Source organism: Sorex fumeus, unplaced genomic scaffold (assembly GCF_029834395.1).
Source record: "Sorex fumeus unplaced genomic scaffold, SorFum_2.1 ptg000047l, whole genome shotgun sequence".
In the NCBI taxonomy this organism is placed as follows: domain Eukaryota; kingdom Metazoa; phylum Chordata; class Mammalia; order Eulipotyphla; family Soricidae; genus Sorex; species Sorex fumeus.
The window spans coordinates 39898052-39919891 of NW_026606104.1; the positions used below are offsets into that span (position 1 = coordinate 39898052).

The window sequence follows — 21840 nt, forward strand, 5'->3', positions numbered from 1 at the left end:
ACTGAATACAGAACCAGGAGGAACCCCTGAGCATTGCAGGGCATGGCCCCAAAACAAACAAAAAAGACCCTCCAAAAATTCTGACACATTTCTCATGGATTTGCTATGTGTGAGGTATCTGGTGTCCAGAGAAGTAAGAAGAGGGACATCTGAAGGGAGCCAAACACAGGGCATAGCCAGAGACTCTCCCAGCAGATGCCCTCCCACATGCTGGCACAGAGCTGCATTCACAAGCCAGGACACAGATGCACTGAGGGCTGCTTCCTCTCTGACTGTAGCAGCATAGCTGGTCTCTTGAGACATCTCTTGTGTAAGCTTCTTATTGCCTATGGAATAAAGGCCAAAGACCTGGCCTGGGCTGATCTCTTCCCACCTTTATGCACACACATACACATACACACATACATACACACTCAACTGTAGTTTATCCTAGCTTCCATTAGCACACCCACTGCTTTCCCACATTAGCCCCTTTGCTTATGCTCAACTTAGAACTCCTCCTAGTCCCCCCTCCACCACTCCCCCTTGCTTTGAATACCCATGGTCTTGTGTTAACTCTCAAGTGAGCAGAAACACAGTTCAACTTGTATCAAATTAACTTACTGATTGTTTCTTAGCTCCTTCTCACTTCACTGAGGTCAGAGCTCACACATGGGCTGGAGACATAGAGCAGGTGATAGGGCACATGCCTAGCTTGAGGCTGAGGAGGTTCCAACCCTGGTATCACACATGGTTCCCAGAGCCCCGCCTGGAAGGAACTTTGAGCACACAGCCAAGAGTACGCATTGAGCACTGCTGGGTGTGGTCAAAGAGACAAACAAAAACCAGAACTCACACACTGGTGGAGCTCTGGTTCAGATACCAGAAAACCCTGGGATCATGTACTCATGTTTGGTCCATACCAACTTTTTGGGCCTCATTCTTCCTCATGTGTAAAACAAGCACAATTAATATAGCATTTATAGTGCATATTCCAAAATTACATACAAATTAGGGGACACATGGGCACAGTGTTCCACGAGTAATGTAGTTGCCATTCTTCTGTTCATCAGTATTATTATTGTCAACAACATTTCCAGCTCCAATAAAACACTAGTGATGATCCATCACCCAGAGTGATAAACCACTGAATAATTTCATGTAGAAATTATTTCACAGAGGAAGACTTCAAGATTCTGAGACAAAGAGGCTCACTAAAAGTCACCTGCAAAGATTTACCCCCTGGAACCGGAACCAACACCCTAGTTTCTACACCTCAGGTGGGTTCTGCAGTCACATCTGACAGCCAGGTGTCTCTGTCACTGGGCAGCCCTCCAAGCTGAAGTCGACACCGTGTTCTCTATGCAAGTTCTTTGCAGCAGAGCTGACCTGTTTTTTCTCACACTTTCTCCTCTCCTTTCCTTTATGGGGGAAGCATCTGTGCTAAGCTGCTCTTGGCATCTCCTCAGTCCTCTAGGAGAGCAGCAGTGCTGCACTGGGCGTACTGAGTGCTGGCCTGTGGGGGTAGGAAAGAAGCTTTGGGATTCTGGTTAATTTCCTGTGCTGCAGACAGGCAAATGGCTGGCTGGCGTGAAATGCCTGGGCCGCTCTGCAAGGTCCCCTAATAAATTTCGATTTGTTTTTAGAATAGGAAATTCAAAATACCAATTCTGGAGTAAAGTACACATGGTCACAGAAATTGGTGCAGGCAAAGAAAGGGTCTTTCCTGAGCTGAAGAGAAAGTATGGGATGAAAGTCACTTGCCTTGCATGAAGCCAACCCTGATTTAACCCCTGGCACCACCGATGGCCCTTCAAGCACTGCCAAGAGTAATCCCTGAGCACAAAGTCAGGAGTAAGGTCTGAGCACAGTAGGTGTGACCGAAGCAACACCCTCCCTCACAACTAAGTAAATAAATAAATAAATAAGAGAAAGAAAGGACTTTTCATGAGTCTCTCCTATGTTCTGATGTCTTTTGCAAATGCTGCAAACCCATGGAGAAGAGAACCCAGACATTAGAGGAGAGGTTTTAAAGACAAGACTTTCAGGGTTGGAGCACAGCGGGTAGGGCGTTTGCCTTGCACGTGGCTGACCCGGGTTAGAATCCCAGCATCCCATATGGTCCCCTGAGCACCGCCAGGAGTAATTCCTGAGTGCAGAACCAGGAGTAACCCTTAAGCATCGCCGGGTGTGACCCAAAAAGCAAAAAAAAAAAAAATTAAAAATAATGAAGACAAGACTTTCTTCCAGGGACCCGCTGTATCACTACTTATTCATTCACTCACAGGAAAAGCTCTGAATCAGGATCCAAATCCTAGTTCCCCACAAACCAGTTGGGTCATCTTAGAATTTTCAAGTCTCTATACCATAGTTTCTCATCATAAAAATGGGAATAATAGGGGCTGGAGTGATAGCACAGCGGGTAGGGCGTTTGCCTTGCACGCAGCCAACATGGCCAACACAGGTTCGATTCCCAGCACCCCATATGGTCCCCTGAGCACCGCCAGGAGCAATTCCTGAGTGCATGAGCCAGGAGTAACCCCTGAGCATCGCCGGGTGTGACCCAAAAAGCAAAAAAAAAATAAAAGAAAAAATGGGAATAATAATGTTACTTGTACCGTGGTTGTCAAGATTAAAAGAAATAACAGGACTGAAAGAGTTTAAGAACAGAACTTGCTGCTGTGATGATTTCAACATGTCTTCACAGTCGGACTTGACACGTTCTGGTCTCTGAACTAACAGAAGGGCTGTCAGTTCTGACCTCAAGATCTCTGTTGGTAAAAAGACCAGGATAGATTTTCATGAATAGAAAAGGTGAATTGGAGAGATAGTACAGAGAAGAGGGCACTTGCATTGCACGTGACTGATCCAGGTTTGATCCCTAGCATCATATATGGTCACCTAAACACAGATCCAGAAGTGAGCTCAAGCAGTCCTGAGTGTGCCCCCCTCCAAAAAAAGTTTTGTTGTATTAAAAAGAAAAATAAATGTATATTGGGATCCTGTGCTTACTATGTAGTATATATGCCTAGTATGTGTATTAAAAATATGGAAACTTTATTCTTTTTAGTCTTCAATTTGTATGTAACAGGAAATTTTGTGCTGTTGTTCATTTGTTTGTTTTCTTTGGTCTTTGAACCACACCCAGCAATGCTCAAGGACTACTCTCAGCACTGTACGTGGGGTTTGTTCCTATGGTGCTTAGGCTTTTCACATATAAATCACACACTTCTGGGGTTGGAGAGATAGTACATCAGGTAGGGTGCTTGCCTTGAATGTGGCCAACACAGATTTATCCTCTGTGCCTCATATGGTTTCCCAAGGCCTGCCTGGAGTGATCTTTGAGCACAAAGCCAGGAGTAAGACTTGAAAACAACCAGATGCAGGAAGAAAAAAACAACAGAACAAAAGGCCTACCCGGGTTCGATTCCCAGAATCCTATATGGTCCCCTGAGCACCGCCAGGAGTAATTCCTGAGTGCACAGCCAGGAGTAACCCCTGTGCATCACCGGGTGTGACCCAAAAAGCAAAAAAAAAAAAAATACAGTAGACATTAGGAGGAAAGAAAGGGCATGAAGGCACAGCTATAAGACTTTGGGCATTTGAATCAACTGTGTATGCTACCATAGATGTTCTACGGATTTCAGAGTCAGAAAAACAGTAGAGCAGGTACAGCATTTGCTTTGAACGTGGCTGACCTGGGTTCAATCCCTCGCATCCATTGGGTTGCCTAAAAACCGCCAGGAGTAATCCCATAGTGCAGAACCAGGAGAAACTCCTGAGCATCACTGGGTTCCCCACCACCACCACCACAACCACCAAAAAATAAGAAATTTCATGTATCTCATCTCAATCTTCATCACATTCCATGCTGGGACAAGAGACGGAAGCCCCTGCCCAAACAATTCTCACTTTTACCTCCCTCCCCAGCATTTAGCTTTATTTGAACGTTTTGTTTCTCTGGGGCCACACCCTGTAGTGCTGAGGGGACTAGTCCGAACCTGGTTCATGGCAGACATGTCTGTTGATGCTTGGGGACACCATGCAGTGACAAGAATGGAACTCAAAGAAAACAATAGGACACTGGGGGAGGGGAAAAGTGTCTGCCTTAGACATAGGCTGTGGGATGGAGTGGAGGGGGTGGGAGGAAAACTGGGGACATTGGTGGAAGATAGTGGACACTGGGTTAGGGATTGGTGCTCAATGTTCACCTGAATCTCAATCACAAAGATATTTGTGACTTTCTAATTAGTAGTAATTCAATTTAAAAAATGCTTTAACCAGAGCACCTGCATGCAGAATACACCACACTCCAGCGCTTTGAGCTATCTTCCCAGTGCAATGCTTTTGAACTTTTATTGCTATAGCAAGACTCCTAACAGCCAAGGAGAGACATTTAAGCAGGAAGAATTTTTTCTCTAGTTCTGCCTCTCCCCAACCTCCTTTTAAAGAATAACAATATGTCAGCATCTTTTGTCTACTGTGCCTAAACTTGCACTTTAATTTTTTTTCTACTATTTAAAAATTTTACAAGGAGCACATATTACTTGATCATCAAGAAAAAGACCAGTAAAAATATACATAAAAGGAAAGCTAAATAGTCTGGGTTGGTTCACTTTTGTTGGTTTGCAAACAATAAATTATAATACAATGTTACTGAAATGATGGTATAGTCATAGAGGAATCAGAGAAAGTGAAAGTGGAAAAGTACAAAAAGCACCCTCAATTTCTGCTACCCTCCTCCCCCAAAAGCACAATTATAAGATTGTTACATTTTCTCACATTTCAGGTCACCCATTAAAAAGAAAGTTTGCTTCTTCCCTTTTCTTTATTATAGGTAGTACATTCATTCATTAAACAAATACTTATATGGATCCTTTATTGTAAACCAAGTATCAACTATTCGGCACATAAAAGATAATATGTCATATAGATTATAGGAGTCAGTTATTCCTATCTTGCAGATTAAGAAAACAAGACTCAAAAAGGTAAAGAAACTTTCCCAAAGTCTCCTATCTAATGAGATCTGAACATCAAAGGCCAGTTCCTGAAGGATGTGGCTGAATCCGAAAGCACTCAGTGGTCATTATCACCTGGCTGGCCTTGGGCAAGCCATTGAACTCCTGCCAGCAGCCATTACCTCATCTCTGCAGGGTTAAGGGTAAATCTAATAGTTCATATAAGTTAAACACTTTGTAAGTTGCAACACAGAATTTAAGGGGAAGTTGCTATGTTGTTTTTCCCAGTAGCTCATTTTAGACAGTCTTTCTTGCACAAACTCACTATCCCCACCCCAAACTGAAACCTCCTCAAGTACCAGAAAAATGTTCATTCATTTCCTTGTTGCTTATTTCCTTGATTTATTATTTCCCCCCAGAATCTGGGTCATACCTAGTGGTGTTCAGAGGCTCTTGGAGGTGCCTGGGGCTCTTGCATCCAAGGAATGCACCACAGCTCTTTGAGCATTTCCCCTTCCTGTTGTTACCTTTGCTGTTGCTGCTGCTGGTGGTGGTAATGCTAGCGATTAAACCCAGAACCTCAGGATCAGGAGATAGAACAGGGGTAAAGGTGCTTGCCTTGCATGTAGCAGACTCCAGTTTTATCCCTAGCAATAGATGTGGTCCCAAGAGCACCTCCAGGAGTGATGCTTGAGCACAAATTCATAAGTAAATCCTGAGCATCGAGAAGTGTGGTAAAAAATAAACAAACATACATATGAGGCATGGGCTCCATACTGAGTTATATCCCTGGCTCATTCGTTTCTGATCCCTCTCTGTTCCCAGTGCAGTGTCTGGCATGCATCCCTCAAGCCTTTACTCTCACTTAATTCATAACAAATGGCTGAGATTTCTATCATGGGCCAGGCACATAGATTATCATACAGCAGAGTTTCCTGCCTCTTGGAATTTGGGGAGTAGAGAGGTAGAGAGGGCTAAAACAATAGTAAACAAAATTAATTATTTAATAATAATTGAACCAAGGGCAATAAAGCATCAGATCATATTAGATATCCTTTGGGGTGCAGAGTTCTGAATCCAAAAGACAGGGAAAGCTGCCTAGAGCTAAGATAGATCGGACAGCTGGTAATTTGAAAAGCTAGATCTTAACCCAGGAATGCCTGGTTGTAAGTCCAGGGCTGGGGAGATAGCTCAAAGGGCTGGAGCACATATTTTTACATGCTAGAGGAAGTCCCCTGAGCACCAGTGGGAGAACTTCCTAATCAACATGTTGTGAGTAGCACTTGAGCACCACTTTCTTTCTCAAAGAAAGAAAATAAGAAAGAAAAAGAAAAAAAAAAATTCCAGGTGTTAGAACCATGAGAGGGGGCAGCAGCAGTCTCTGATGCAATTGAGAAGGCATGCTCTGTTCGCCTAAAAGAAGGTAGATTTAAGACTGCAGAGATAGTACAGCAGGTAGGGCACTTGCCTTGCACACAACTGACCCTAGTTTGGTCCCAGGCACCGATATGGTCCCCTAAGCACTGCCACGAGTGATCGTTGAGCACAATTGGGTGTGCTCCCCCTCTGCAAAAAAAAAAAAAAAAGTAGATTTCCAACTGGAACACTGCATGAATTTTTTTTCCCCTGAAAGTATGGCGGCAGACCTTCTAAGTTTTGGAATCTCTGCTCTAAAGCAGTGTTTTGTGTACGGACAGACCCATGCAGAGACCCATGAAAGACCAAAGGACCTTGTCATGGGATTCTCAAAATCTCAGAAAAAGATGCCAAACCCCCATGGGGAACTCAACAACACCCCCACACAACTCCCCCACCCACAAACAGAATCCTGGATTCTATAGAAAGATTTTCAAGACCCAGAAGAAAGATACCGCAATCATGGATGGCAAGTCCCTGCAGAGTTAAGAGTGAGGCCCTGCAGAGACAGAGACAAGATGCTAAAAGCCTGTAGAGGAGACAGAGCCCCTTAATAAGCGACTGTCCCTTTAGAGGAATCAGGGGACCTTGAACATTAATGCTCTTAACTCCGTTAGGGCCATGATACTTTAGAAACTCAGTAGAGAAATGCAACATACAACACCTTACACACACCAAAGTGTCCACAGAGCTGTGGGAGGCCATCCGTAGTTTCCCAGATAAAGAATTCCTGTTCTGGAGCCATCTGCAAGAACCAGAATCTAGGCTGGGGCAATAGTTCAGCAAGTATGGCACTTGCGGTGGACAAGGGTTCAGTCCTCGGCATCCCATATGGTCCCCGAACTCATCCAGGAGTGATCCCTAAGTAGAGCCCAGAGTACACCCTGGGCCCACTGGGTGTGCCATCTCCCTCCTCCCCCACCAGAAAAAAAAAAAAGAACCAGAATCTTTCTCTGTGCCTCCCAAGAATCTGGACCATAGAGAGAGCGACTCTTGAGTGCCCACGCCCGCAGCCGGAACACGGCCTAAATGCTGCTTCACTGGCATTGACCTTGGACCACTCACCTAGCAGCCCTGGGGACTCAGCGTCTCAAGTGCCCCCGGAGCGCGCCGGCCCCCGTTTCCTCCCCGGCGCGGGTGGGGCGCTGGCGCAGGGAGGACCCGGGCTGCGGCACGTTCCTGAATCTGGACTCCGGGAGGCGGGCGGCGGCGGGGAGGCGGCGCGTTTGCCGCAGTGACAGCTCCGCGCCGCGGCGGGCCTGGGAAACGGGCGGTGCGGGGCGCGCTCGCGGCCTTTCCCACCCACCCGGCAGGGCGTTCCCGCCGGCCGGCTTCCTGCAGCCCAGGGCAGGGGAGGAGGGCCGGCGCGGAGGGGCCGCTGGGCCTGGCAGGCCTGGTTCCTGGCTTTCTCTTGGCGTTTCCTGAGCCGGACCGGCCGGGGGAGGGGACCCGGCGCAAACCTCCCGCCCCGGGAGCACCGCCAGGAAATCGCGCCCTGGCTAAGTCGGGTTCCTCCTCCACCTCCTCCTCCTCCTCCACCTCCTCCACCGCCTTCTCCTCCTCCTCCTCCTCCTCCTCCGCAATGATGCTGCTTGTTGCCCCAGAATCTCGCCGTCCTTACCGCGGGCTTCGATGCGACCCACTTACCCACGGAGGCAGCCGAGAGACGAAACGGCACATCCCAGACCCCACCACACAGCGAGATTCCAACCCCGTGATGTAAGTTTATTAACTCCATCCTACGAACGAGAAAACGGAGACTTGGAAAACAAGCCAACAAAACAAAACCAACCAAGGGACTTACCCAGGGTCATCGGTACAAACACAGCGACCTATAAAATGATGTGCTTCCCGCAGGCGTGTGCTACAAACGCTCTGAGTCTGTTTTGTCACGGGGTGGTCAGAATCTTTGAAGTTAACTATTGTCCGTATTTTATAAAGGAAGAAACTGAGAAGAGAGAGGCCATGTGCTTCTCCAGTGTCACCCAGATACACAGCAGTTGAGCTGGGAGTTAGACTCTGGTCAGTTTCCAGAGCACAGGCCATCTCACTATTCCTCTTTCCCACTACTCAGGGTCACCTGAGTAAGAACCTTGTCACTTTTTGGGTCTTCAGAACCCCACCTGAAACTTGGCACAACATGGGTACTCAGGGGGGCCATGGAGCCTAATGAAGCACCTACCTTGGCACCTTCAGACAAGTGAAAATTCACCCTTTACTTGAATGTGGCCCAGATGTCAGAATTTCTGCTTCCCCAAATAGCCCATTTCCCTGCTAGGCAAACATAGTTGTTCTAAAATATAAATATTCTTTCACTCGTTATTCATTTTGTTTTGGTTTTTAGATCACATCCGGAAGTGTTTGTGCCTTCCTCCTCGTTCTGTGCTCAGGGATCGCTCCTGGCAGGTCTCAGGGGACCAGATGGGGTCCTAAGGTTGAACCAGGACTAGCTGTGTACAAATGCCTTACCTGCTGTATTACATTCTACTCACTGCTCATGTTTCTTGACTTAAAAAAAAAAGGAAGAAAAAACTACCTCCTCATGCCTACAATACATATTGCATGGTATTCTTAGACCTTCTCCCCCTTTCTTGGTTTTATTTTGTTTTGTTTACGCCCGGCAGTGCTCAGGGTTTACTCCTAGCTCTGCCCTCAAAGATCACTCCTGGTGGGGCACGGGGGACTATATGGGGTGCTGGGGGTTGAACCCAGGTTGGACACATGCAAGGAAAACACCTTATCTGCTGTACTATCTTTCTAGCCCTTTCCTCCAATCTATTTTAGAGAATCATGGTACTAGGGATCTAACCCTGGGCTCCCATATGTAAAACATGTACTTCAATCCTTTGAATCATCTCCCCCATTTTAGCCATATTTATAAGGGTATGCAGTATACTAAATTGCATTCCTTGTGAACTACTATCGACTAATCACCAAAGATTTCCCCTTCCTTTAGAGAAAAACAGTCCAGATTACATTTTTTAGCACCCTTTGCAATTATGCACCTAGGAGATGTCACATTTCCAGTAGGATAGAGATTAGGTGTTCATTTTCCTGACCAAATCCAAATTAAGAAGTATGTATGTTGGGCCAGAGTGATGGTATAGGGATCAAGGCACTTGCCTTGCACACAGTTGACCCTGGTTCAATCCCCAGCATCACATATGGTTCCCTGAGCACAGAGCCAGAAGTAAGTTCAAAATAGTGTCCGATGTGCCCCACCCACCCAAATATATGTTTTCTTGGGTCCAGAAAGATAGCTCAAAGGGTTGGACACATGCTTTACGTACTGGAGACCTGGGTCAGACCCCAGTACTATATGGTTCCCTTAGTACTTCTGAGAGTATCCCCTGGGCACTGAGTTGGGAGTAGCACCTGAGCACCACCAAGGACGGCCCCAAAACAAAACAAAACTGTAGAGATAAAGTATGCATGTCTTCTCAATACGTTCCCTTTTTCCCTTCCCATCTGCCAACTCGATACCAACCAGGGTAACCTTGGAAATAGCATGGTGAACATGACAGAGCTTTGCTCAGACTGGGTCTAGTTGCTGGATTGGGCGGGACACACATTGATCTTCTATTATATTTTAGCATTAACATTTCAGGACTTCTCTTTGATGACAGTTAGTCACTGAACTTATGTTAACTGCCACTAGGACTAACTCAGGCTTATTGTGATATCCTCCACAGCATGGCACATAGTCACACAGCATGGGATGTGATCTCATAGACATTTACAAAAGACATCCATCAAGTGTGGACTGTCCCGCTGACTCAGCTGGTCAGAAATAATCTGCTCATCAGCTTGATGCATTCTGTCCTGTCTATTCCAAGAAACGTTTTGAGGTGGTTTCCGTTGCAGCCTCAAGACCAGTTGATGGATAATTACAGAGCAGGAATCAAGAAGTAATGAAAGCCTGGACCAACAACCAGTGCAGAAGCTGGAAGGGGAAAAAATGAAAAATTGACTAATTATAGCAGAAATGCTAGGCTAAATTTTCTAAGGATAGTAGCTGTGACAGAGTAAAAGCCCAGGCTTGGAGTTTCCTGGCAGATGAAGCAAAGAGAGAAATAGAATGAGTTACAAATTATATGGAAAGTAGACAATATATGATCAGTGAAGCAGATCCTAGAACTAGGTTGGGTGAAACCCAACTCTACTATCATTTACTGGTCATGGGACCTTAACTTCTCTATGCATTTGTTTCTTCATCTGAAAAATGGGACTGAAAGAATAATAAACTGTCCTAGAGAGATAGTACAAAAAGGAAAGTATTTGCCTTATATGCAACTAACCCTGACTTGATCCCTGGCACCACATATGGTCCCTCAAGTACTGATTAGAGTTCACTCTTGAGTACAGAGATGGAAGTAGTCTCTCAGAGCTGCCGATATGCCCCTGATATATCCCCTGGAAGAAAGAAAGAAAGAAAGAAAGAAAGAAAGAAAGAAAGAAAGAAAGAAAGAAAGAAAAGAAAGAGGAGAGAGAGAGAGAAAGGATGGAAGGAAAGAAGGGAGGGAGGAAGGGAGGGAGGGAGGGAAAGGAAAAAATCCTCAGAATCATTGGGAAAATTATATTAATTAAGGCATATTCTGTTATAGGAGGCCTGGTTAACTGGCATAATAATTGGCTATTGCTTCTGGAAAACAGTATGGACGATTCTCAAAAAATTAGAAATTGAGCTCCCATTTGACCCAGCAATACCACTCCTGGGAATATATCCCAGAGAGGCAAAAATGTATAGTTGAAGTGACATCTGCACTTGTTTGTTCATTGCAGCACTCTTTACAATAGCCAGAAACTGGAAGAAACCTGAATGCCCAAGAACAGATGACTGGTTAAAGAAACTTTGGTACATCTACACAATGGAATACTATGTAGCTGTTAGAAAAGATGAAGTCATGAAATTTACATACAAGTGGTACAATATGGAAAGTATCATGCTAAGCGAAATGAGTCAGAAAGAGAGGGATAGACATAGAAAGATTGCATTCATCTGGGGAATATAAAGTAACAAAGTATGAGATTAATACCCAAGAATAGCTGAGATCAGCACCAGGAGGATTACTCCATAACTTAGAGGCCAGCCGGGTATCCTAGAGGAAAGGGCAGTTCGGATAGAGAAGGGAGCACCAAATAAAGGATGTTTGGAGGATCCTCCCAGGAGGGGAGATGCATGTCGAAAGTAGACTATGGACTGAACATGTTTGCCACTCAATGCCTCTTTTGCAGACCACAACACCCAAAAGGAGAGAGAGAACACAGGGGATTGCCCTGCCACAGAGACAGGGGGGATGGGGGATGGGGGTGGGAGGGATATTATCCATGGTGGTGGAAAATGGGCACTGGTGGAGGGATGGGTATCTGATCATTGTATAATTGAAACCAAAGCACAAAAAATTGTAAATCTACAACTTAAAAAAAATAAAATAAAGGGAAAAAAATAATTGGCTATTGTCTTATAAGAAGAATCAGGTGAGTGGTTGAATGAAGATAGAATTTCTCCTGTACCAGTCTTTCAGAAGAACCCCAACTAATACAATGAACACTTCCTCAATTGGAGTTTTGTGACTACTCTGGTTCTGTCACATGCTTGCTTTTCTGGTTGGATTTGGGGCCAGACAAGCCTTGGAATCCTATGCACTAGATCGATAATCTGTCCCTGAGGCAGCTGAGCTCAGCTGTGAGGAGCAAAGAGGCTAGTATCAAGCAGACCCAGGTAGATCTGCACACCTCTTCAATCTGTTTCTTCATCTGTACCAGAGATAATGACAAATATCCCCTCAGGGTCAGATGTGTGGTCCAGCAGTAGAGCACTTGCACTGTAGGTGTGAGGCCCTGGGTTCAGTTCCTGACACTGCAAAAAAAAAAAATGAAAAAGATAGGCTATATCAAATAGTACCTCTTGGAGAGATAGTATAGCAGATAGGGCATTGCCTTGCATGCTGCCAAATTGGGTTTGATTCCCAGCACCATATATGGTTCCCTGTGTACTACCAAGCCTGATCCCTGAGCACAGAGACAAGACTAAAACCCAGAGCACAATCAGAGTGACCTATATCTCCCCCTCCAAACACACACACAAACACACACACACACACCATAAAAAGCACCTCCTGAAGAGAATAATCACAAAGATTCAAAGATTAAAGGAAAGACTATATACAAAACGGTTTTTTTTTTCCCCAATGGCACCATAATAAGAGGAAGACACACAAGAGGAAGAGCACACAAGCACAGACAAAACCCAGAAGAAGCTCACAAAATAAAGCAAGGTTATCTTACCTGAGATTCCTGGAATGTGCAGAGTATTTTCTGAGTGTGGTTATACCTGGTGGTGCTCAAGGAACTATATGGTACCAGGTATCAAACCAGGGGCGCCCACGTTCCAGCTATGCACTTTAGTCCTTTGAACTGTCTCCCCATTACTGGAGAATAATTCCTTTTCTCCTCAATTTTAAGGCCCTGCCTAGTGGTAGTGGGACTACTAACAGTTTGGGGGTTGCTCCAGGAGGTGCTCAGGGGACCATGTACTGCCGGTAATCAAACCCTGGATTCCTACATGCAAAGTCCATACTCCAGTCCACTGAGCTATCACTCTGACATTGGAGAATAATAATAATAATAATTATTATTATTTTGCTTTTTGGGTCACACCCGGCGATGCACAGGGGTTACTCCTGGTTCTGCACTCAGGAATCACCCCTGGTGGTGCTCAGGGGACCATATGGGATGCTGGGAATCGAACCTGGGTCGGCTGCGTGCAAGGCAAATGCCCTACCCGCTGTGCTATTGCTCCAGCCCCAAGAATAATTATTTTAAGCAACAGTTTTTTTATTCACCATATTTATTTACATACATGGGAGGGTTACACTTTCTGGTGCTTAGTAGTTATTCCTGGCTCAGGGAGGAATGGAAGGAAGGAAGTCTGAATGGATGGAAATGGATGGAAATCAATCACCCTACCACACGAGCCTGCAGCTTTTGCTCAACCTCTTGGTTGATCTCTCCATCTGCTCTCTCCACCTTTGTTCTTCCTTTCAAAAGCTAGAGGTAGTTCTTCACACCTATTAAGTCATTCCTCTAGATTCAAAATCAATAGGTTGGATTAATTTCCAGACCTAGCCCATCTCTCCAGCCCTCTGTTCATTTCAGGCATCTTTGCCCACCAACCTCCCCAATCCTGCCTCAGACTTTCATTGTTTCCAGGCTCAGACACTGTAATGCAGTTCAGTGTGATGAGAGAGGAGAACAAGTATAAACAGGCTTCCAGGCCCAGGTTGATTGGGAAGCTCTCAGGGTCCATCAGTCTCACCTCCAGAGGCTGTAACTACCTGGGCAGTAAGTGTTGGGGAGGAAACATTTGGTAAGCTGCAGAAGAAAGCTAGATTTCCTATGGGTCTGTGAGATGCCTAACTCTGAGCTTTTAGCATTGCCCTATGCTATCTCCTTAGCTGAGGCGGAATTCACTTCCGTGTGTGTGTGTGAGTGTGTGTGTGTGTGTGTGTGTGTGTGTGTGTGTGTGTGTGTGTGTAATGTGTGCGGTTGTCCTGGTGCAGTTCCAGTTCGGGAACAGGCTTCTTACCTAACCATTCTCACAAGTTAAGGGAAGTTGATTGGAGTCAGGAAGGTGCCCACCCAGCTTGGATTTCCTCCCCTTTCTCTGGTGTACCCGCGCCACCTAGCGGGCATGTGTAAAATAAACCAGGATTTCCTATCACAGTCCAGAGGTGGCCAGAATCGGTTCCTCTCCTGTCTATATCCTAAGACTCCAAGGATCACCTACCTGCGCATGGAGTTCTTGGGGAAGGCAGAAACTGATTCAGTCTTACTGTGGAATCTTGTGTCTGTTACTGCCACCTCTGGGCAGTTTCACAAAAAGGGAAGGAAGGGGACCCTACCAGCTCAACAGCTGAGTACTGTGCTTCAAGTTTACCTAGTGATCTGAGACTCTGTCGCCTTCCTTACTTCAGTGGGCAGATATAAATTCGAGGTGAGCAGACTGTTGTCTTGTTCACTCTATCCCGAATGCCTGAGATGGGTAATTAATACACAGAAAAATGTGTTGTTAAGCATGAGGTTGCATTGGGTTGCACTGTATACTCAGTAAGGGAGGTGATATTCCTTCTGTCCATGCTTGGAGTACTGTGTTCCACCAGGGGTCTCTGTGTGTGTGTGTGTGTGTGTGTGTGTGTGGTTAATTTGTTTTTCTGTTTTTTGAGTCACATCTACTGGTATTCTGGGCTTATTCCTGCTCTGTGCTCAGGGATCACTCCTGGCGGGGCTCAGGGGTGCCAGGGATCAAACCCAGCTTGGCTGTGTACAATGCAAATGCCCTGTAAGCTTCACTCTTGCTCTGGCCTCTGTTTAGTTTTGTTTGTTTGTGACGTTTTTTGGCCACATCTGTGGTATTAATGGGGCTTCCCCCAGCTCATCACTCACAGGTGACTTCCAGTGGTGCTTGGGTAACCGTTTGGTACAGGGAATTGAACCTAGGCCTCCCACATGCAAAGTATGTGCTCTAGTCTATTGAGCCACCATGCTGGTCTCCCACTTTGGGTCTTTGAATGGAACATGAAGAAAATATAGCCATCCAAAAGAGGGTGAACAAAATGTTAGAAAAGGGACCACAAAATCACATTTTATGGGGAACAGTAGAAAATTCCAGGGGTTAGAGAGATAGCACCGGAAGTGGGGCTTTTGTCTTGCATGCAGCCAACTCAGCTTAAATCCCTGACATCCCATATGGTCCCCTGAGCACAGCCAGGAATAACCCCTGAGCTCTGCTATGTGTGGCCAAAACAAAAACAAAATAGAAAATCCAGAATATTAACTCTGGTTTGAAAAATATGGGCTCATGGGGCTGAAGAGATACAATAGCAGATAAAGTATTTGCCTCATAAGTAGCTGACCTGGTTCGGTTCTTGTCATCCCATATGGTCCCCCAAGCCTCCCAGGAGTGATTCCTGAGTACAGAGTCAGGAGTAACCCCTGAGCATTGCCAGGTGGTACCCAAAAACAGCCCGGTAGCTAACGTATAGCTGGGACTGGTCCCTGGGCCCCCAGACTCCCCACCAAATATCTTAATTTCATTCCATCATTCCATCCACACATATATGTATATTCCACATTAACACCATTTCAGACACAATAAAATCAAGGATAAATATGATGAAGAAATTTTCCCAAGGTTATGAAGCTTAGCTAGGACAGCTTCATATGCAGTCTGTGCTTTAGTTTGGACTGAAAGCTTCTCCCAGTTTCTAGGGGAGAAGAATCTGTGTCCCTATGGCCAGTCTGGTTGTGTTTGGGAGGTCTCCGGGGCCACTCAATGATGCTCAAGAGGCCCCATGGTGCCAGCAATTCACTCCGGTGCAGGCACATAAGCCCTGTACAATCTTCCTGCCCCTGAAATAAAGCAGTAGAAAATGGCAAGTGCAAGATCCAGTGCCTGGTAAGTACAAGTGTAACTTGTAAGTGTGGTTGTGGTTTAAAAATTAGAAAAGATGGGGCCCATAGATAGCACAGTGTTCAGAGGCTCATTCCTTGCATGCAATGGGGGATGATTCAATTCCCTGCACTGTCCTCCCATTGTTCATCGATTTGCTCGAGCAGGCCCAGTAATGTCTCCATTGTGAGACTTGTTACTGTGTTTGGCATATTGAATACGTCACGGGGAGCTTGCCAGGCTTTGCCGTGCGGGCGAGATACTCTTAGTAGCTTGCCAGTCTCTCCAAGAGGGGTGGGGGAATCGAACCCAGGTCGGCCGCATGCAAGGCAAATGCCCTACCTGCTGTGCTATCGCACCAGACCATTCCCTGCACTACATGGTCTTTTGGAAGAGATCTTCAGGCCACTGAACACTGCTTGGAGTCTTTCCCCTCCCCCCTCCACTCCAATAAGTAATGGAAGTAGTGAGCAGTTTGTCACTTGAAATGTCAACAGTGGCTCAAGGATTCCTTGGCAGGAGTGCTAAGGGGTCCAGTGACTGGTGGAACAGGGATCAAGGAGGAGGCAGATGGCAGCACTGCGAGATGTGATTCCTGGCTTTCCTGTTGACTTGCTGCTGTGATACTTTTGTGCAAATTAATTAGCCATTTCTGTGCCTCAGTCTCCCCAAATACAAAATAGGGGTCATGGTAGATTCTACTTCATCTACTTCTTAGGGGATCCAGGAAGTCAAGAAAACAAAATGTATGAGCTGCTGCTCTGAGAATAGTGACCCAGGGGACAGGAGAGACAGTACAATGGGTAGGGCACTTGCCATGCACAGGACTGACAAGAGTACCTTTCGTTTTGGGGTCACCTTACCCACTGTACTCTCTCTCCCCAACCCCTTGAAAATAGTAATCTAATTGGAGCTGTCCTGGATAAAGGTCCTCTCCCACTCCAGGTCTGAAATCCCTACTCCTGTTATTGGGATAAAATTCCTACTCCTGTTGGGGCTGGAGCGATAGCACAGCGGTTAGGGCGTTTGCCTTGCATGCGGCTGACCCAGGTTTGATTCCCAGCATCCCATCTGGTTCCCTGAGCACCACCAGAAGTAATTTCTGAGTGCAGAGCCAGGAGTAACCCCTGTGCATCGCTGGGTGTGACCCAAAAAGCCAAAAAGAAGAAAAAGAATAAAATCCCTACTCCTGTTCTTGGGATAAAATGCAAATGTGTGTGTGTGCGTGTGTGTGTGTGTGTGTGTGTGTGTGCGTGCGCGCATGCAAACACACACACGCACACACGCACACACGCACACACTCCAGGTCTGAAATCCATACTTTGCAGGCAGGAGGTCCCTATTGGATTCCTGGCACTATAAGTTGGTCCAAGCACAGCCAGGAGACCCCTCCTAAACCTCCATTACAGAACCGGTAGTAACCCTGAATACCACAATGTGTGGCTCAAAGAACCTTTCCTCCTGCCCCCATGCAGAGGCTGGTTAAAGGAGTGCATACACCATCCCAATACTGCCCAGTGCAGAGGGGCACATGCCTCTGGTCCTTGGCAGTGGCCCTGCAAACACAGCAACTGTCCCTCCCTCCCCCAGGGAGCCAATCCTGCTGAGGGAGCAGAGGGCCAGGACACAGGATGGGGTAGGGCACAGATACAGGGAGTCACTGTCTGGCTCTCTAATCTGTGCGTGCACTTTGCTCTTCAGATAAACTGGGTTCTTTGTAGTATCGAACTGCCCTGCATGCTCTAGAAATGAGCCAGCTGCAGGGGAGCACTGAAGGAGCTGACTGGTGACACCAGGTCAAATCTGACTCACAGGTTGTTTTATACTTTGAGTCATTCACGGTGGTTTTTCTTTTTTGTTTGTTTGGTTTTGATTTATTTTTTGTTTGGGGGCCACACCCAGGACTACTTTCAGCTTGGTGCTTATTGCCTAGTGGCGCTCAGGGGATCATATGGTGCTGGGGATTGAACCCAGACTTCCCAATGCAAAGCATGTACTCCAGTCCTTTGAGCCATCTCCCTGGCTGTTGTTGTTGTTGTTTTAAATAAATTAGATGAAAGATTTTAATACAAAGGATTACCCAGAAAATCCAGAATTCCAAAGTTTCAAAATCAGCACAGGGGGCTGGGGAAGTGGTTCAGAGAGAGAGTGCTTGCCTCACATGTTCTGGGTTCACTCCTTAGCACTGAAAGAAGCAAAACCCAAAGGAAGAAGAATCAACATAGTCGCACACTTCTGCATGGCCTGAATCAGGTGAAGAGGAGCAGTGACCGCCCCCCATCTTTAGGGGTCTGCTTACCAGGTCCCCACTTCACCCTATTTCATTATGCTCATCTGCTTCATCCACGTAGAAATTGTCCCATTGGTTCCTTGAATTTGTAATTTCTGGAAATGTCACTTTGCAATATTTAGGAACCCAGCCTGGTGGTGGTGGTGACCTCTCATTTTTGCTGACTTTTCTCATCTATTAAAAAAATATTTTTTAATTTGGGCCTCCCAAAGAGGAATCGAAAGAGCTATACTTGGAGTACCATGCTTCATTCAAGTGAGAGAAGGAATCTGGAGTTCTGACCTCCGTCGATGATCGAAGATCAGGGATGCTGACTCATTTGCCAAGGTGTTTGCCCAAATCAGATGGGCTGGACACATAATGCGATTTGGAGACTTATCGACTGGATTCCACAGGACGTCAAAAGAATGCTTGGCTGCCCACCTACGAGATGGTTGGACTTCGTCAAGATCCTGAACGAATGGTTTGATGCTCTTCGTGTTCCTGGAGTGAGCAGACGCCATTGGGCTACACCAGCACACGACAGGGATGAATGGAGTGCCCACTTCAGCAAATGAGCAATGGGATGACAAGTGATACAAGTGATTGAAAAAGGGGGAAAGAATGGAGGTGGGGGATAGAGTTCCACGGTAGAGCACTTGTCTTACATGTGTGAGGCCCTGGGTTTGCTCCCTAATATTTTAAAAAAGAAAATGGTCATGAGGGATCTATGAGATAGCTCAAAGGACTGGAGCACAAGTCTTCTTTTTTTAAAAAAAATTTTTTTTAGGGGGGGTGGTGTAGGGGGAGCCACACCTGGCAATGCTCAGGGCGTATGGGTTTACTCCTGGCTCTGCACTCGGGAAATTACTCCCAGAAGTGCTTAGGGGACAATATGGGATGCTGGGGATCAAAACAAGGTTGACTGTGTGCAAAGCACATGCCCTATCCGTGTATTATCTCTTCAGCCCCACGGAGCACAAATCTTGCGCGCACAAGGTCTTGAGTTCAATCCCCCACAGTGCATGGTCCCATGAGCACTGTTGGGGTGGCCCTGGAGACCCCCAGCATTGCTGGACCTGCCAGCAGTATTGCATCACCAGACCTTGAACACTGAGTGATGTGGTCAGTTGGCCATATACTACGGGAATGACCTCCAGAGTGCCTGAACATTGCTTGGGAGCCCCACCCCTGCAGCCCCCAAATGGCATACACAATAAAACCACTTAAATTATTTAAAGACAAAATTAAACAAGGGCTGGGAGTTAGTTCAAAGGCTAGTGTTCATGTTTACAAGACAGAGACCTGGTTTAATCCCTGGTCACATGGTTCTCCAAGCATTGCTGGGGAGTGTCCCTCAAACACCAAGCCAGGAACATCCCCGAGCACTGCTGGGTGTGTCCCTAAAACAAAAACAAAACAAATAAACAGCTGCCTTTTAAAAAATCATCACATGCACCCTGAAACTACACACTCAAAACAGAGTGATCAATAAATAGTAGCCTCCATAAGTCAACTCTGGTCTCATTCAGTAATCTCTCCTAGTTCTAATGCTACATACAGTGTTGGATATAGCACCCAGACCTCCCACCACCACAAGGCTGGCATAAGTGGCTGCCAAACTGTGCAGAAATATAAAGTGAGGCTCTCCCTCTAAGACACAAGGAAAAATGTAATCGTTGGGACCGGTTTCCCAGGCTGCCTTCTTCCCAACCATGTGCATTCCCCACTGCCCTATGCTGCCCCGCCCAGCCAGGTGCCCTTCAGCCCTGACTACATGTGCTGGAGTTAAGAGAGTGGACACTGGGGTGTAACTGTGAATCCTGCTCCCTCATTTACTAGTAGCAGGACACTGGGAAAATCCCTGAGCTTCTTAGGAGTTTCCATTTCTTATCTGAGGGATAAGAAGAGGACCAATGTCATGTAGGTTAAATGAGTTACAGTTCATAAAAGACTCAGGGCAATACCTGCCTGGGTATATAGTAAGAGCTCAATAAATGCTAACTTTTGTTATTATTCAGGCACTGGCTGTGAGTCAGGTTCTGAGGACAAAGATTAGGGAAAATCCCTGTGGGGTTCCTGGTTTTCTAAGAGATCATAGGTCAGAAAGGCATGCGTTGTAAAGGAGCAAGAGGGGGTGTCCATGTGCCAACATTCATTTCAATGTGCTACCTTATCCCGAATATCAGAGGAGTTGAAAGTTCCGTGCTTCCAGTATTGAATGGACAATTTCTTGAAATAAATCTCCTTATTGGTGCACATCCTTCTGATTCCATTTCTCTGGAGAATTCTGACGAATGAGAGAGGTGAGGGGTGCCAGAGGAGGTATCCCGAGCAGGGCTGGCAGTGCGGGTTCTAGAGAAGATCGATATAGCCCTGCCCTTGTCTCTGGCAGCCGTAGCAGTTCTTGAACGTGGGGATGCATTTACTGTGAGGCTCTCACAGAGCTGGGAGAGCCAGCAGGTGGCGAGGATTAAGATTCAGAAACTGCCTGGTCTGCAGAACGATGTGTGGGAGCCCACAGGAAGAACGGTACCTTCAGTCAGTGAAAGCCACCCCACCCCTCACTACCATCCCGATGTTCCATCCTGTAGACAAACGGTAGGGTCAGGAGTGGGACAGTGCAGATGACTTAAAACACAGAGCATGTGAGTAGAAGCTGATTCCCAGATTGTTTTTTTGTTTCTTTTTTTGGTTTTGGGGTCATACCTGGCCATGCTCAGGACTAATTTCTCCTGGCTTTGCACTCAGAAATCCACTCCTGGCTGAGCTCAGGGTACCACAGAGGGTGCTGGGGGTCAAACCTGGGTCAAGCACATGCAAGACAAACGACCTACCCTCTGTATTATCACTCTGATCCAAGAGTCCCAGATTTGTTTCCTTCCCTGTATAGAGAAGAAAGGTCAGTGGAACCCGAGGCCAAGAGTCAGCAAAAGTCTGGGGTGCAGGGGGGTGAGAGTAGAGGCCTGGGTCCCAGGCTTCAGAAGAACAGGATGAGGATGGGTGGATAGAAGTTTCTAGAAATCTGAGCCAGAGTTATAGTACAGCTGATGGGGCATTTGCATTGCAGGTTTGATCCCCCAGCAACCAATATGGTCCCCTGAGCACTGGCAGGAATGAACCCCTGAGCACAGTTGGGTATGGCTCAAAAACGGTCACAGTCACGGTCCTCCCGTTGTTCATCGATTTGCTTGAGCGGGCCCTGTAACGTCTCCATCGTGAGACTTGTTGTTACTGTGTTTGGCATATTGATACATCACGGGTAGCTTGCCAGGCTTTGCCATGCAGGCGAGATACTCTCAGTAGCTTGCCAGGCTCTCCGAGAGGGGCGGAGGAATCGAACTCAGATCGGTCATGTTGGCTGTGTGCAAGGCAAATGCCCTACCCACTGTGCTATCGCTCCAGCTTATGGCTCAAAAACAAATAAAAGGAATTACTAGAAATCAGATTGTGTCTAGTGGGCAGAACAGTCAGTGCTGAGCAGTGGTGAGCTGAGATTTCTTGTGGGCACTGCCACTGAGAATGTTGCAGGAGGTTTCACCCCACCATGAGGAGGTCAACAAAGCGCTGAGGGGAGAAACAGTCTACACAGCGTCAGACCTCGATTCATAGTTGGTGTGAAAAACAGAACAAGTAAAGTGCTTACAAAGCCAGCCAGATGGTGTAAGTGTGACCTCAGATGAATCACCTCTCCGAGCCTGCATTTCCCGTTACTGAGCAGGTGCCAACCAGCTTTTGTGCCTCATCAGAAATCGCGGGACACCTTT

At 46.5% G+C, this 21840-nt stretch overlaps 1 protein-coding gene across 2 annotated transcripts in view; it reads right to left on the reverse strand.

Annotated features, from left to right (window-relative positions):
* Positions 1-7694, reverse strand: part of LUZP1 (leucine zipper protein 1) — a 100913-nt gene extending 93219 nt beyond the window's left edge. For both annotated transcript variants that reach the window (XM_056122670.1, XM_056122668.1), the window contains exon 1: positions 7419-7694. The gene's annotated coding sequence lies outside the window, so the exon portion shown is untranslated. The remainder of the gene's footprint in view (positions 1-7418) is intronic.
* Between the last annotated feature and the right edge of the window lie 14146 nt (positions 7695-21840).